This window comes from Trachurus trachurus, assembly GCF_905171665.1.
Source record: "Trachurus trachurus genome assembly, chromosome: 7".
In the NCBI taxonomy this organism is placed as follows: Eukaryota; Metazoa; Chordata; class Actinopteri; order Carangiformes; family Carangidae; genus Trachurus; species Trachurus trachurus.
Window position 1 is genome coordinate 17,212,263 of NC_139901.1, and position 14,068 is coordinate 17,226,330.

The 14,068-nt window shown below is 40.3% G+C and overlaps 1 protein-coding gene across 1 annotated transcript in view; it reads right to left on the minus strand.

Annotated features, from left to right (window-relative positions):
- Positions 1–6,739, minus strand: part of casz1 (castor zinc finger 1) — a 166,671-nt gene extending 159,932 nt beyond the window's left edge. Inside the window, exons 1-2 of the mRNA XM_083976137.1 lie at positions 6,543–6,739; positions 4,767–4,823 (exon numbers count right to left, since the gene is read on the minus strand). The gene's annotated coding sequence lies outside the window, so the exon portion shown is untranslated. The remainder of the gene's footprint in view (positions 1–4,766; positions 4,824–6,542) is intronic.
- Between the last annotated feature and the right edge of the window lie 7,329 nt (positions 6,740–14,068).

Sequence of the window (14,068 nt, forward strand, 5' to 3'; positions counted from 1 at the left end):
CTTATTGTAAAATATCTCCCCATTTTCAATAATCTGATGCTGATTGTGAAAAAGTGCTAAAAGACATAATGATAAAAATGTGTTTAACTCTGTGCTGTGCCTATTTGAAGAATATGAAAACACGTTTAATCAGATAATAACAATGACACTCCTTTGTGGCACTCCTTTTGTTTGTTTGTTGTTGTTGTTTTTTGCACCGATGCTCAGCACTAAGCACAGAAAAATGGAAAACAAAAACACAGACTTGTTAGTATTTACAGTCTATTTCCCTGTCAGTCTATTCATTTTTCCAATCAGCTTGTTTCCCTCACTCCCACTGTCTCTCCACTGGTCCCTCCAGTGTAACTGAGCACATGGATCTGAGCACAATCCCACTGAGGATTGAGGCAAAAACAAAAGCAAAAAAAACCTGTTGCTGTGACATTTTGTTCCCTCTCACCTCAACGCACGCCAGTCACAATGGACCGGTGTGTGGGGGATCTGTGTTCAGATCACCATGGTGATGGGTCTCTGCCTCCCAAGGCTCCCTGGAGGGGGGTTGGAGGTGGGAAGAAGGGAGGGGGGCTGTGTAGTGGAGAGTAGGTTGCCAACCATGCCTCGACCAAAACACAGTGAAATAAGGAGGAGAGATTAGATAAGGAGAGATTTTTCCTAAAAGCATCTTCTACGTGTGAATTTTCAGCCCAGTTCCCTCCACTGCTGGTGCAGCCCCCCCAGACCCAACGTAGAGTCGTACAAAGCAACTGTGCAACTTTTACACATTAACCTTTAAAAGGGCAGAAAATAGAACAAAATGGTGCAGGTTCATGAGCAAAGGTCTGAGAACATCTGTCTGTGGGTAAATCATCCTTACATGACAGAAAGGCAGAGATGGCAGAGATGGCATTACACTGTGCAAGACAAAAGGGCACCACACTCAGCTCCAATTTCATTTGCTTATTTGACTGTTGTCCCATTCTTGGCCAATAAAGACAGGACGTTCCCAAGAGGATCTACAAAGTCATTGTCAAGAAGAGACAGCAGCAGTATGAAGCTGGAGATGAAGCCGGGACACAAATTATCTTCCAACAGTGAATGTAGGCAGTGGATTAGAAAGATTCTGTATATAACTATACAATCAATATATCAGTAAGAAAATAAAAGATTTTCATTAAAATATAAATATTCCATAAAGTGGAAATGTTTAAGTGATCTGGTTTAGGCTGAAGATTAAGTACGAAAAAAGCTTAAACTGTAATAATTTTGACAATCGCTATTGGCCTATAGTTTTCTATTGATTTCTGCAGGAGGGAATCTACTGAAACAACATTTTGATCACTAAAAGTCCTAACTGTAAGTCTGGTTGAACTGAGATCCATAATGTTGCCATTAGGACAGAGTAACCATTGGTACATATTTGTTGTTAGGAAACTCTGGGATACATTACAGGGGTGGGGGAAAAATCAATTCCCATAAGAATCATAAGTCTCATCTTCTACAATTCTGAATTAGTTCCCTGGTGCGTTGCAGCAGAGAATTTCCCACCGCTGGAGAAACGACGTTAGTCACAGCAGAGCTGAGTGCGCTTCTTTCTCTTTTTTTTTCTTCAAAAGCAGATTTTAGTCAGTAATGGTGCTCAGTAAATTATACTTTCATTTCATTATTCTCATGCACACAGGACATTGCAACATGTTTCCAAGTTCCAGCAGTGAACTTTTTTTTCTTTTTGAACAAAAATGTTACATAATCTCATACACTTTTCTCTGTTTTTTAGCTTAGTTTTAGTGGACTTTAATCAAGAGCATTTAGTTTAAATGCAAGCAGTTTCATATTGCAGTTACTGCACTAATAGCATGAGTACTTACACTGGAGTGAGAGCTGGAAAATTGGGCCTGCTTGTCTATTAATTGAATCACAAATCAATTTTGAATCAAATCGAATTTTCAATCCCACCGCTAATTACTTGTACTAATAAAAGAGCTTCTCGGTTTTACACACAGTTTTATATACTTGCCTTTACAGTACACACTTTTCATAAAACATTTATATAATTTCGCACTCAAGTATCACAGGTGCTCAGACTGCAATGTGTACATTTTAAAACAAGGCTAAAAGACTGACAATTAAACAGCAAAAAAATAAAAACACACTGACTGTATTAATTACTGTAAGTATAAAAATCACCTTCTGGTGTGGCTTCACTGTGGACTAAGATTAATGTGCCAGACGTGTCTCACATCTGATTTGATTAATGAACATGAATACTGTAATAGTACTGACAGCAGAATGCATACAGTGACACAATACTGGACTGTGAGCTTAGTACAGTATATAAATAAATAGTGCATTGGATTTCCATTAAAGCAACATGGTTGAACAACCACTACAAGTGGCTGGCAATTTGTTAAATGAGTTAATTGGTCACCAGTTCATCCAATTCATCTTAATGCTTGTTTCTGGACCACACCCAAAGAACAGTGAGTTAGGCATGCGCTGCAGCCAACAGTTACTTTGAGTAGAAGACTGAATCCCTTGTGGCAAATGGTGCCAAAGTCAAAACTGTCCTATTTAGATTTTTAATCACGCTTTGTACTCCTCAGCGGTTCTTCTTTAATACAGCCTCCATCAGGGCTTATGGCCAAATACGTCTGTTTTTAGTCTGATGCGGAACTGTTTACTCACTAAATGCCAGGTGGCGCAGGCACTGAAAAGCTACAGGCTGGGGGAAAGGGCCTAACCTTTGAACAGTGTCTAAACGTCCTCATTTTCTCCTTGAACATCTATCCTTAACTGTGCTCCTCTGGTCCCCTCCCTGTCCCAAAGTGGCCAGCTGGGAACGGTGCGCATGTGCTGACGTCCCTACTAACCTTGGCCAGTATAAGGATTACCGTGCATTTACACTCAGTGCTCCTTCTTTCCTTAAGACTTATTAAGAATGATAATGAGCTCGGAAAGGGGCAGCATGTCCCTTTCTCAACTCTGTGAAAGCTTTTCCCGCTGTCTTTCTCTCTGTTCACTTGTCTTATTCATTTCTCTATTCTTCCTCATCCACCCCTTCTGCAGTCTCTCTCTCTCTCTCTCTCCCTCTCCCTCTCTCTCTCTTTTCTCCCCCAGCTCATGCCTCTCTCTCTCTCTCTCTCTCTCTCTCTCTCTCTCCATCGTATTGAAAGGGCCCAGGACAAATTACCAAAAAGGCCATTTTCATCTATGAACTGCAGGATTTAATCGATACTTATTTCATGCCTTCAAAATCAACCCTATATTACTGTTGTCTGTGTGATTTGTTTATTTTGCTCTGGAATATTCCTTCAGTCGAAGGGGGGAAATGCACGGGATGCAATTCACCTTGAACCTCCATTATATTGGATTTCTCTACTGGCTGATCAAGCATGCAAAAAGGACATTTCCTCAGCACTAAAATAAAAACAATAATGATGATTAAAAAAACATGTGTGCTATTTGTGCTGGTATAACCGTGCGTGTTGAAGGCAGTATATTTTTACAAGGCAAAACACTACGGTTGTGGTAGTATGAATTTGTATACAAAATCATTACACTGAGGACAATTGATAAAGCTTATGTGCTGGGAAACAAAAGTAATGGCTCCTGTAGCCTGTCAAACGCCGCCTGGGATTACTGACGCTTATTTGACATCAAAGACCTGAGGTCCACAGCCAAGGTCAAACAGAAAAGGAATACACATGGGTTTAATTCTACACAGCCCTTGACAGATGCAGATGGGTACTTATGAGACATGAGGCATTTCAGACTGACTGATAGGACTGCAGGAAATAAGAACGTTGGAGGCATCGCACACTGATTAACCAATCAGATTCTGAACTAGTCGAGAGAACCAAGAGCACAGTACCACAGGCAGCATTTCAAGTACCGTTTTAGAGAGAGAAACCCAATCAAAGGGCCTAGAGGACCACATCCATAAACACTGAACTAAACACACAAACCAAATCGCAATTAAAGAAAAGAAGAAAAAAAAACAAATGGACAATTAGCATCTCGGCTTTCACAGCTCGACTTCCACCTATAGAGTGACTGGGAAGAATTATAAAAGAAGGAAGGCAGAGCCAGCAAGCGAAAGAGAGGTAGAGAAAGAGGAGCAGTATGTTTGACTGATGGATATTGCAGTGTCTCATCAATGCTGAAGAGAGATGAGAACCTGTGCCACCAGTGTGACAGAGAGAGGGGCTGGCTGGTGTGCAGCTAGAGATGGACCTCTGGACAGCAGTGCCATACAAACCAGAGGTACACAGAACGAGCACACGGGATGAAACTGCCTCAACAGATCACTTTAAAGCTCTGTTTGGACAGAATGTATAAAAAGGTGCATGCACAATACCACTGCAATGCACGGAGGTGAACTATTGTGCCCTGTTGTGTCACCTGCTGTTGCTTATTATTTTTGGAGACCCCACTAAAGTAAACTTACCTTTAGTCTGGCTAATGCTTGCTATTCAGATCACACAAAATGCATGCTGATTTCATGTCGAAACATGTGTTTTTTAGGCTCGCCTATTTAAGTGTCAAGTGTGTGCTTGCTTTGCATGCATGAATACATCTGCAACAGTTAGGCTGCACAGCTGCTGCATTATGAGAGTATTATGGAAAATACCTCAAAAGAGCGCACACACACAAACACACACAGTGCACAAAATGCATATTTTAACATTATAAAATTATGTATAAATATGAAATGATTTGTAAGACAAATATACAAAGCATAAAAAGGGACATCAAAACTGTAAAATTGAAAAAAAAACTTTCATGTTTACCTTGTGTTGTACTAGCGGTGGCATTTTTAATATAGAAGATGGCTTTCCATGAATGATCTGTTTAACCAAAGACAGAAGGGAGAGAAAAAAAAAGGATAATTAATTACTTATGTGAGCTATTGCACTGGAGAGACAATAAACCTGCCTGGTCGCCATGGATATGACATATTTGCTCTGAAAACAACACAATAATTAGCAAAGGAGAAAGATCCGGCGAGAATATGAGAACTCCGGGTTTAAAGTGCCAGTGATCTATTCCTGTCCTCATCTTCATCCCTGCATATAATAATACAGTGGCAAGCACAGAGCACACACATTTATAAACGCATAAGACTACAAACAGTGACCCTTAACAAAAGCATGAAAGCATGTTAAATGAAATCTCACATCCTAGTGGCGTTTTGTAGCGATCACAACTAACCAAACGCACAGAGATATGTCGTTTTCTGACAGATTGTTTGTTCTACAGTAGGTGGAAGTCAGAAAACCTGCCTTACAGCCAACTGAGAGAAGGAACTGCAGGGAAAAAAATCCTATTTACCATAGCAAATATAGTGTGTGTGAGCAAGTGAGCGTGTGTGTGTAAGAGAGAGAGAGAGACAGAGAGATGACGATGACGATGATTATGCATGTGTAACCTGCCCATAGTTGACAGTATTTTTGAGCAAATGGTCAGGTTTTTCCTCGCAGTTTAATAACCGCGTGATATTTCAGATGGTATTTATAATATTTATGCACAATCACATGCTGGATCTCCAAATGATCACCAGATAAATTCTGATGACATTTTGCAGGTTACTATTTTGGCTACTGTTCTTACCCCCCACTTCATCTGGCTGATATGCAAGACAAAAAGAAAATATTTTCAAAAGTAATTTACAGACACTCTTCAGCAGCAAAACTTCCGCATTTCAGTCTTTGAATATTGATTGCATTTATAGTAGTTCCTCAATTTACTGTAAATGATACTCTACGGGGGTTACAGCCTGTTTAGTGGCAAGCGGCGGAGTTTCACTAAGTTTTTCTCGACAAATACCCGAGACTTCAGGCACAGAAGTCGCACCCAACAGTCGCTGCATGATAAGTGTCGTTTTTTTTTTTTCTTTTGCAGTTTTGGATAAGTGTCAGCGGCCAGTAACAGCTTAAGCACCACAGGTCTGAGCTTCTGGATAAATAATAAATAAATATCTCCTGTCAGTTTCCTCGTCACGTTGTCTCGTCCAGGCTTCATATATTTGGGAATGGGAGGATTTGAGCTGAGGGGAAAAGTGCACTGTACAGTACATAGCCCACTACGAAGTGAGGGGGAAAAGTTGCACCTATCCGTGTCAACTTTGCAGCAGTCTGGCTGGTGTGTTTAATCGCCTGTAGCAGCTATTCCTTAAGTGTTAAATAGTAGCCGCTGTGTAAATTACGAAAGTTTAAAGAAAAGCCTGGTCCTCTCTACTGTAGGATCACTAGCAAGACTGTGTTGAGTCGCTCCAGACCTGCTGCTGCTGCTGCTGCTGCTGCTGTCGGCGCTGCCGCTGCCGCTGCATCGACACTGGGAGTCGCACCGTGTTTACCGACAAGTCCTCACATCAAGTCTCTATCGTTTGTTGTTGTTGTTTTCAAAGTGACCGATTTCCCTAGATGTTTACAACTGCTGCTAAATGCTCGTTTTTCGTTGCCACCGCTGCAGCGAGAGACACTTTGGTGTCGCTTTCTGCAGTGAGTGATATGTTTGGAGATGAAATGAGCGTGTACAGTAGTTGAGAGGGAAAGGAAAACTCTTACCTGTGGTGCTACTTCGCTGTCTCTCGGTGACTTCCAACTAAAGGGACGTGTGTGTTTACGGTGGAGAGCGTGAGACCTTTCATTATTAAAGTTGCCACATTTTTTTCATGTTTTTCAGGGTTTTTTATTGTAGCATTTTCTAATTTCTTACTGGGCGAGTCGCCCGGAAGATCTGCCCTGGAGACCGGCTTCAAGTGGGAAGAGGAGTCCTTAATTGAATTTCTCGGTTGGCAGGTGGTGGCTGGAAAACCTGGACTGGAGTTCAGAGGTGGTCTGTGCTGCTGACAGCCCGTCAACACGTCTTACTACTCTTTCAGCTGTCTGCACAATTACTTTTCCAGGTGTTTACAATAAATAAAGTTAAGCAAAGTCAGATGTTTAATAGGTCGTGGGGCTATTTAGCATTAAGCTAAATAGACGAAGGCTAGTTAGGGTGGACAACTTCAGGGATTACATTTATTTAAACTCCACTATATAGCCTATGGTATTTCTATGCCAGGGACAGGAATAAACATTATATAAATGACACAAAGCTGCATGAACTGTGGGCTGGACACACAGAAATATGTCTCAATAACTGATGTAGCAAACATGTTAGCTTAGCAAACAGCTGCCTCCATCAGCAAAATTTAGGCTAAAGGCTAAACAGAGCACGTGGGCCTGAATGTATAGGGCTAAATTATCTTAAAAACGTCCTGAAACTGCCATATAGCTTCACATGATTCCTAAAAAATAAATAAATAAATAAATATACGAAGCTAGACAGGGCCATGTCACGGATATTGATTGGTAGCTAATTGCGTTGAATGCACATGAGCACCACCACCTGTGGACTGACTGCAGCTGTGGAGGATTTCTCCCCCTCAGCTTCACACACACCTGCGGGCCTCGGTGGGTTGGTGAGTTGGGCTGAGATGAACGGTGTAAACAGTTTTGGACTCGGACCGTGCAGACTGTTTGAGCCTAGAGCCGGAGGTTGCAGTCGTGCTGGCGGGGAAGCGACTTGCATGTTCATCCCTGCGACGTGAAGTTAGCACAAGCGGACACACAATGGTGAGTAGAAGTAGCACATTACAGGCCAGAGTGACTGGCAGGATTATGCGGTGACTAGTGCCTACGAAAAAAAAAAGTTATATTTGTACGGAAGCCCTAAAGTAGGCTACAGGATGAGTCATCAAACGTCTGAAATCATTTTGCAGGAATGTAAAATTATATATATATAAAAAAAAAAATAGGCTAATAATAATAATAATTCTTCCATTAATTTGGCAAATGTCAACAGAAAAATAGGAAAAAATTAGCCTAACATGTGGATAAAGGATTAAAGCACATTTTTCATTTCATGTGTTCCTGTTAGCAAACACCTTTATATAGAGTCATGTTTTTGAACGCTGATGTTTCAGTATCCCTTTAGCTCTGTTTTGGTCTCCACCATGCCCTGTTGTAAATATCTGACTCTTTAGCAGTGCTCCACTGTCTACATCAGCTTGTAGTTGGTAGCCTAACTATGTTAGCTATTTATTGGGCAGGTGATATAGCCTACTGCCATGGTTTATAAGATAACTTTTTAGCCACACAAAAAAGAGACTAGCTGCTGCTGGAAATGTTATTATTAAGAGAGGTGACACTAAAACAAAAAAGTGAAGCCGGGTGTCATAATACCAAAGCAATGTGCTTAAAGGCACTAAAATGCACAAAACAGAGTGTTGCTGCATTGACCCACGGTGACTGTTCTCTTTGAATTATGCACAACTGCAGACATCTTATTGTATTTATTGTTAATGTGAATTAAGGACAGGTCTATTCATAGTTGTGATTGAGCAAGCATTGATTTTGTAATAGTTATAGCGTTTCTCAGTGTCCATTTAAAGTTTAACTTCTTAATGTCACCCCCTCTCTTTGTTTTCCCTCTACCTCACCTTTCCTACCACCTCACATACATCAATATTTTTACTGTAAAGTATTCTAAGCATGACACTCCTTTAAGGTATTCCAAGAGCAAATCCCATAGGACTAGTGGGGCTGTGATAATGTATTTTAAACTTGAACTTTCCTTATCTAAATTCTGCAGTCTTGTGAACTATTGACAAACAGATTATTGCCAATTAGCAGTTTTGTGATGTGTCCTGTTGTACATAATAAAGAATTGAGGGAATCAATAGCAAAGTCAACTACCAAGGTAGATAGTGCTTTAATCTCTACCTTCCTTGAATGGTTGAAGGATTTAAGGATTGTGACCTACTGCTGGTGTAGCTGAGAGAGATTTTGGATATTGTTAATTGATTTGCCGTAGTGTAATCACATCACCATCTCGTCCTCATTTCAGAGACCCATCCTATAAAAGAATTTGTGTTTGAACCCAAAATTGCCAATTCACAGAAATCTAAGCATAGGCTGGTTAATTTTGCAGAGGAACTTTACCTGTTTTTTTTTTCAGGGGATTAAAGATTTCCAGTATTATTTTGACTCTTCACTACAAATGGATCACCTTGAACACCTGACACTATTTGATTTGAATAAATCCAGGTAGTAAAATCTTGGTGGTGGTTGTCTGTGGTTCAGACCCATCTCATAGTACGTATATGTGGCTGTATGTTGCTGATGAGACCTCACATAACCCATGTCAGTTCACCTCGCACCTGAAACATAAACATAATACTCATAATATTACAAAAAAATCAAGGTTCTGCAATAGTTCAGAATGAAAGTGATTAATACGAAGAAAAAAAAATACACCTTATAATAAATTGCATAAATTCACATGTCATTGACTAAATCTTATGTCCAGCACCCTGGAATGTGTTATATGGACTACACTCCTAAGCAAACCCCCACGGTCACTGCAAAGGTCCAAGCAACCCATCCATCAGAGGGTTCCTCCTGATGTTGCAATACTGTGATACAGAATAATAAAGAAGTAAGAAAGACCAGAAAATCAATAGATTATTCTGCAGATCACTTGATTCAGTAATGATCCAGTCCATTTATCGCCAGCCGTTGATTCATAAGGCCTGCTCTCAAGGGCGTACCCACCCCACCTCTGCCCTGCTGACTCCTTTGCCATTGGTACTACTAATTATAAAACATTAAAAGCTAATCACATGCCAGTCCAAGGTTAGAAAAGACATACAGTTTGGTTAAAGTAAAGGGTTCATTTTGACATGAGAGACTATCTATCATGAAGTCAGATTCATAGAAGAGCCTATAATAACAGGTATGTGGTATAAATAGCAAGACATAATAGTGTTTTTGGGTAAAATGACAACAGTCAGATTAGAAAATCAACATCCCTTTCAATACAGACAACACTCAAATAAGTAAAGGAACTAGTGGCACAGCTCTATATATTAAAAAAACGAAAACATTAGTCTTGCAACTACTTTGGCGCTGTGTTATATACAGTACTGTATATGATGTGCATATAAGTCACGGGTAGGCTACTTTGCCAAGAAATAGAAATACTTCTAAATGGCCCTAAATCCACAATGGTTCAATTACATATTTCTACATTTGCACTTAAAAAAAGAGAAATCTAACATATAACACTGATGTTTTTTCAATATGGAGAAGCTGTCACCCTCTGCTGCTGTTTTAACCACATCCTGGCGTGACATATCTCAGTGCTGGAGATGAAATCATTATCATTCTTATCATCTGATTGCACATTATGCATTTTTTAGGCTGTTCCTTTAAAAGCTATGACAAAAACCTAGTGAAGTGAGTTAGTCTTCACTGTTGGGTCTGAGTGCTTTGACACACAAATAAAGTAATTTAGTACAAGTAGAGCAATCTTTATTGGTGGAAAAAAAAAATCTGTGTTTCATTTTGTGGCAGTGAAATAGCACTGTGTGTTTTTTCTTCTTTATTCAGTGTCCCAAGACATTTAAAGATTGAGAAACAGTGGTAAAATAAGTTCATTTTACTTTTACCATTATGTGGCAAAAGTGACATTTTGATCAATGAAGAAGACACGTCCTCCACAGCTGTCCAAACTGTCCACTGGCAGCAGCCTGATCAAGGGCAACTTATTTTCAGTCACATTGCATGAGGGGGCCAACGAACTGGCATTCACCTTAATTAAATAAAGACATGTACAAATGTCCTCTAGCAGGTGGCTGTCTTATGGAAGTTAACAGTGGTGGCAGCTGCCTATGTATGGTAAACAGGGAGCATTTTTGAAAAGTGATGGTGGCTGGTGAGGGAGGGAGGGGGTGAGAGGATGATTGGACAGCTGTCGCCATACCCACCTCACTGTGCTGACTTAGAGCTAATGCTCGATCAAGCCTTTGTATATATTTTTCCAGTGCATTTCAACACTGTGTACACCTAGTGTTTGAGGCCGCACAGAGACACATGTGGTGTGACAGATGTACGCAGCACATGAGCAGCAGAGGGCAAGAGCTGAAATGCCTTAGCCAGGGAATTACTTTTTCTGTCAAACTTCAGGGATAAGCATGAATGTCTCGTGACCTCAAAGAAAATGGCACTCAGGCAAGCATGGCATTGTGAAGAAGAAGAAGATGAAGAAATGTAAGAATAAGAATGGTTTATCTTTGTCTTTTTATCCAGCAATATGTTTTCTCCATCTACGCTATTTACGTGTTTAGGCAGCAGACAATAAGAGGTAGGTGGCTACTTCCTCAATCACTTCCAACAGGAAATTAAGGTGTGGGTCCTCCAGTATTGAACCAAATGAACTTTTCTCATGACAAACTGTGTATTCAAAGATTTTTTTTAAATTCAATAATGATGTGATAACTAGAAAATGGTTGTCACACACAAGACCATTACAGAAGCTGCATTTGTGCATCTAAACAGAAAACAAATGCTCCCTTCAACAGGGCTGGTCACTGCACCATATGGTGATGATAAGATGCCCAGGTAAAATCTAATTTTAATAAATTCCTAATCAGCTTGGAGGGATACTGAAACAACATAGTTAATGGAAATGTGTAGAGTCAGCAAGGTCTTTCACAGCTGTGGTCTTTAATAAGATTTGAGAGGCATTACAACAACATTGCAGTCAATGTCATGTTGAGCTGCTCCCTCTGTCTGTAACTCCAGCAGAGGGAGAAAAGAACAGACAAATGAAGGAGGCGAGAGGAGGAAAACATGGTCATCTGTTTCAAAAGAGCTGAAATCTGATCTCTGGGGGGAGAGGCATGGTTGGAGGTACTGTATAGTACATATCATCTCCCTCTGATCATTCATGCTTTCTAATTACAGAAGGTGAGGAGGGCCATAATTTTATCGTATTTGTTTTGCATCACTGCAAAAATAGAAAATGAGGGCTCGCCAAGCTGCACCAATTTACTTCATTTCGACCTTGATTAAAAGAAAATTAATTGCCACATCTCTCATTATGTTGCAGGCAGCATTTGATGACGCAAATGAAAAAGCTCAAAAATAAGATGCAAAGGCTCAGAGGGAGTGTGAGCTCGACCTGGATGTTTCAGGAGACAGCATAATGATGAAAATAAACAGGCCCTCTTCACAGAGTCATCCCAGGAAATCATCGAAGATGTAACAATACTGTAACTGAAGATTTCTTATTTTGCTAGAGTATTTGTAGGGCAGATGCTTCATACTGATCCACTATGTTTTTAGGGCTAGTAGAAAATAATCATTTTTCTAAGAACGTGTGTATAATAGCTTTTTTCTTTTTACTGCAACACAGTGCCTCTTAAGATCTGAAGCAACAGAACAAGTGATTTCATGCAGTTGTTATAGAAATTTGCCCTTTGCAAATAATCACAAACCAAACATTTAAATCCTATTTGCGTCCCTAAAGCCCCTGCGGCTCCTCCCCTCTCTGAGACACCATATGTCTCCGTGGATCAACTTCAGAAGTTTTCAGTAACCATGGTGTATGATTACATGAGAATTTCTCTCAGAGAAGGCCTCCAGGAGGAGTAAAATGCTAAATGCTATTTTTGAAATGAAATTCTCCTTCATGTGGCTGCACCTGTTTCCCTGGGAGAGTAAACAGAGCAGATGCCTGATAGAGTGGGCCTGCCCCTGACACACACCTAATTCTAAAATATTTATTAGCTTTTGACACTCTTTAAAGTCACAGTCTGGGACAAAGGGTACCCTGTTCCTCTTGCACTTGTTTGGCTATACTTATTCCTCTCCCCTCCTCACTGTGCTGCTTCAGCTGCTTATCTGTGACTACAGCGACAGAGACATTAAATGCAACTGGCTCTAGCACCCACTGGTGCTGACCTCACACAGGTCGGTCTGACACAGACATCTTTCCACAGTTTGGCCCAATCAACAGGACTGAGATTAATGTTTTGCTGTTGTTGTGAGCTTGTGCATGTGCATTTTTCATGCTCAGCTGAGTATTATAAGTGAGCGTGAGCATTTAGGCGAGCATTCGTCCTTATTTGCGAGCATGTGCGTGTGGGAAGGGATCATTATTTGGCATGCCTCGTCAAGTCATCATGAAGGCAATGGGGACATTTGAATAATTGATTGAAATAATGTAAAGTAATCCAGCCAGCTTTCATTCTTGGCTCACCTGCTCCTAATTCTAAGACTGCTCTCAGTTGACAGGGGACAGGGAGGGACATTTAAGGACATGGGAGTGACATGGAGGAGAACATTTTACCCACCATTACCCATCGTGTCTAATTTCTCCACTGTTCTTACCTGCAATGTTGTGGTAAATAAAATGGTGTGTTAAACCGCATGTCTGCAATAATCATGACACCAATCACCATTATTAACAACTAAAGAAGTTACCGGCAGCCTGTAGCATAGTTGGTATACGGTAGTGCTCTGTTGTTGTTTTTATATGGGGTGCGTAATAAATTCACACCAAAATAATTTCCAGTATGCTCACCTATGGTTAGAGGAATTCCGTCTCAGAGGTAAAATGTCGTTTAACTGGTTTTAAGTATGTTTCTCTACAAAACTACTGCTCTGTGCATGCAGCAGATCCCTTGACTTTTTACTGTACACTAAGCTGAAGTGTAAATGCTTTATCTTGACACTTCAGATTTATTAAGACTAGATGAGAATAAAGTAAAGTAATGAGGCGACAGGAAAGAGTATAACTGATCACCTTTAGGCGTTTGACAAGTAACGCACACCAGTCATGCATGACCAAGCATCCTTATTTAGCAATCATTTCTGACTCTGTCACTATGTCTGTCTCACACTGTGATAGAGTTTTATGATTAACCAACTCTTCTCTGGCTCTGAACTTTCTGTTAAATTCAACTTTCAAGCTCATATTACAATTAAAAAAGATGTGGTGTGGCTTTTAAAATACATTCTTAATGGTTGATAGATGTCAATATTTCTAACATTTCATTGAGAATCAGGATCAGAGTAAACTTTATCGTTGCTGTGCAACGAAACTTGGTCTGGCAACACTCTATAAAAACAATAAGGTTTAGGACAGAAAGTCTGCTACTTCATGTGTCATTAACAAAGGCATACAGCCACACCTGTCCTCTGCTAACACCTTGCCACTGTGCAAATCTATTTACTCCTGAGTCACAAATGTCTCAGCTGCA